Source organism: Austrofundulus limnaeus, unplaced genomic scaffold (assembly GCF_001266775.1).
Source record: "Austrofundulus limnaeus strain Quisiro unplaced genomic scaffold, Austrofundulus_limnaeus-1.0 Scaffold1411, whole genome shotgun sequence".
NCBI classification, from domain to species: Eukaryota; Metazoa; Chordata; class Actinopteri; order Cyprinodontiformes; family Rivulidae; genus Austrofundulus; species Austrofundulus limnaeus.
The window spans coordinates 49,614-53,556 of NW_013953813.1; the positions used below are offsets into that span (position 1 = coordinate 49,614).

The 3,943-nt window shown below is 36.5% G+C and overlaps 1 long non-coding RNA gene across 1 annotated transcript in view; it reads right to left on the reverse strand.

The window, feature by feature from the left end:
* LOC106535312 (uncharacterized) overlaps nt 1-765 on the reverse strand; it is an 8,367-nt gene extending 7,602 nt beyond the window's left edge. The window contains exon 1 of the long non-coding RNA XR_001312426.1: nt 641-765. This is a non-coding gene — a long non-coding RNA (uncharacterized LOC106535312). The remainder of the gene's footprint in view (nt 1-640) is intronic.
* Between the last annotated feature and the right edge of the window lie 3,178 nt (nt 766-3,943).

A 3,943-nucleotide genomic window follows, 5' to 3' on the forward strand; every position in this document is an offset into this window, starting at 1 on the left:
TATTATTATTATTATTATTATTTTAAACTAATATTGCAATTAACAAGCACTCTGGATTATTATTATTTTGCTTTTATTTTTGTCCAGCCCTATATTTTATTGACTCAGTTTTATTTCAAATTAGTTTGTACTGTTAATTGGGTATTTTAATTTCAACCCTGTATCTTATTATAAAGGAGTTTGAACCAGTTAGTACTTATTAATTTTACCGGGTGTATTATGGCCTTACTTTTACTTGGCACTTTAATATACACCACCTCACCAGACTCCGTTCTACTTATTGTAAATGGCAAATTAATAAGCAGTTAATTGATACTGTTTTAATAGTGGGCCACAAAACCCCACGAGCTTACAGTAGAACTCAGCCTCGGGTTACAGAAACTGCGGCAGGCCACGACGCCCTAAAACCCAATTTCCCCTGACCTGTCGCTTCGTCAATCTACAGGGTTGTCGGCCACTCCGTGTTTTTACCTGGAGTCTGGGTCTTGGTTTGGTAACTTAAAACTAACTTTTCTTTTAAATACACGCTTTTTCTTAGTTTTCTACTTTACTGTAACTTTATCCCTGGAGTCCAACACACTGACAACAAATTTGCCTATCAGAAAACCAATTACAGAACTTTTAAAGGTAGTCTGCTCACCTGATATTCTTTGAGGACGTCCGAGCGTCAGTGTCCTGGACACCTTTTCCCCCCCGTAACGTCCGAACCCCAGAAGAGATCTCGGTGGGACCTCCAATTTGTTGTGCGAACAACCACTGAACTTACTCTCTCTCCGCCCGAGCTCGTTTCCTCTCCTCTGAGTTGACCTATTACCGAGGTCAAAAATATCATACAAGTACTTAAAGGTTCAAACCCTCCTTTATCAAATGTAATTGTAAAAGGTTAAGCAAAATACAAAATACAAGATTATTCAAAAGYTTTAAATGCGCATTTAAAGAGAGACAACAGACAGCCTGGAATCAGGTGCACTCAGCTTCTCTGCTGGTTTGTCATCTGTCTGATGAGAAGAACAACCCTGTCTTTATTCTCCTCTTCCACACACACACACACACACACACATACACACACACACAGAGAGCTCTCTCAGGAATGCGGCTCCAACTGGACCCAACCATCCACTCCCTTAGACTCCCTCAGCCCGTCTGCAACTCATCTTCTGCTTGTCAGAACCTGCTCCACTCCAGCAGCTCACAGAGAGGACACTCAGCTCGTCCATACAACAATAGATAAAAAAATGTGTAAAACTTCAGCTGCTTAACACAAAATACCGCTGAACAAACTTCATGCAAAAGTGAACAATACTAACGTTGTTAATAGAACTTAAGAGTGAACAATACCTAAATCCAATTATAAAACTAAACAATACCTAAGTTTGATCATAACACTAATAAGTAAACAAAGCATATAATTGATTATAAAACTGTTTACTTCAACAGTACCCATTGATTTTGTATCTGATTAGTGCTAAAACTGTTTAAGTTTWTTATCATTATTTATTACTGTTTATTTTTTTCTGTTATAATTGATTATTTTCTCAGTATTCTTTATGTTGTTCTCTTTATTTATTTTTGGAGGGTGCTTTTCTTATCTATTTATTTTGCAGTTTGTTTTTAAAATCAGTTTAGTAGAACATGTTTATAACTTTTATTACCACTGAAATCTTTTTTCGTTTTACTGTAGGTTGAAAGATTAAAAAAGCTACACCTCTTATCAGCAAGGGGATAAGTAGATRACTGAATTTTTATTTTTTGTATATTTGTTTTACTTTTTTTGTTTGTTTGTGTAAATGCTGCTACTCAAAGATTGATAATGTAGTAATGGTGTTACCCAGATAAAAGTGTTAAATTTTTCAATATTGTGTATTGTTTTTACAGTTTATTCTTATTAATAAATATAATTAATATTTAAATTACATTCTCAATTTATTCTCATATTTCTCAAATATGGCTCAGATATCTTTCTCATATATAGCTTCAGTAAGACATGGAAGAGACATCAGACACTCAATGGTAAGATCTGTTTTAGGGCTCAAGTTTCTCAGATTTGTCTCATTAAAGTCTAATACATCTCATGTTATTCTCTTTAGTTTTCCTTCAAAATAACCAAGACATAATTGAGATCAGTGGGATACAATTATGATCTCTGTATATCCCATTTCTCAAGTACTGCTCAAACAGTTATCTCAACTCAACCTCAGAGATGTCTCGTCTCAGATTAACTCTTGCTCCTAAGGGACCTTTAGGAGCAATAACTTGGAAACAAATGATCACACAATGATACGAATATGAGAAAGCTCAAACTGATCTCGTAAGACGAGATTAAACCACAGATGAGCCAGACAATTTTTGCTATGGGTGGGGAAACAAAATTAAAACCTTGGACCAGGGCAAAGGCCACATCTTAATGAACTTTTGACATGACATCTTAGATAAATATTGCCAGCTAAATTATCAATTAAGCATTGATCCTTTATTGCAAATGAGGATATGCAATAAATTCCTCCTTAAACTGCTCTCACCACCATCTGATGAAAATACACTTTTCTCAGGGTCAGGCCTTTCAACCCACTAGTTTTTCCAGTAGAACTCCAAATCCAGCTACTGAAACCACTATGAAACTGCAGAAAACAATGGATTTTTTTGTTCTTCTAAGTTTTTAGGTAAATGGAAAATAAATTTTAATTTAATAAGTATATTCTGTATACAAATGGTCTCAGTCATCAGGTTGACAGTTTCAGGAGCACTTGAGGAGAACTTCCTCATTCTCCTCCTCATCCTCTTTGAAATAGAGACCAAAAATCAACATCCATAAGCTTTCTGCTTACAGGTCAAACATTTTTCTTTTAAATAGGAGTATGCTGTGTACATGAACCTATTAAAATTTAAAGTAGTTAAAGTTTAGTGTTCTTAGGACTGACGACTTTCTGAGGAAAGAAGTTTTTAAACATCTTATCTATCATTTTAGTGTTTTCAACTGAAGAGCTTTGATACATTTATTTAAAATAAATTATAGCAGGAGAAGTTTTCTGCACAGAAAAAAAAATATTTTTACTGATTTTTTCGTGTGTTTTTTTTAACCCAACTGACAAGTTTCTCCAGTAAAATGATTGTGTAATTTAAATGCATTGAAGCACCTGGTTAAATTTAGAAGATATGATTAACTACAAACACCTGAAGCTGACTCAGAACTCTGTGATTTTAGAAAAAATGAATGTCAAACGTTGATACATCTTTAAGAGACGCCCCACCTCCTCCTCCCCCACCCTACCCGTGTATGATTAATACAGATTTTTTTTTGCGCAAAATTACTGATTTTTGATGTTCATTATACAAGTAACCACCTGAAGGGGTTGACTTATGGGCTCTGAAGTCCTGGGCTGGTTGGAGCCACACTGTAGGTGGACAGGTGCAGCTGCTGCAGTCAAACTGGCTCTCAGCCCTCGCTTTAAAACCAGTCAGGTGATCTGTCCTGGTTTTGTTCTGCTCGTGAACACACGGTGTTACAGGAGAAATGCTGCGAGGTGCTTTTAGAAATATAATATACATAAAACACGACGTAATCCTCGGTGGAAAATAGTCCAGGAAAGAAACACTGACGACTTTCCCGGGAGGTGCTCACCTGAGCTGAGTGAAGCTGACCACCCACAGAGAAAGGGGGTGGGGGGAAGCGCTGTCAGTCAGATGGCACGACCCGCCCTACTCTGTTCTGATTGGGTAAAACTTTGACTCTGGTTCTCTCGATTGGGTGAAAGAACCATCAGTTTAATCCCTAGACTGCTTTAACAAGTTTTTTCTCATTTATTTTTATAATGAAGAACACCCATGGAGGAAAACTTAAATCGAGGTCTTTTTTTCTTGGCTGTTCACCAGACAACCAGGAGGTGGGATCTGATTGTCCGAAACAAAAATAGGTTGTCGCGGACATGATTGTGTAAAACCCTGT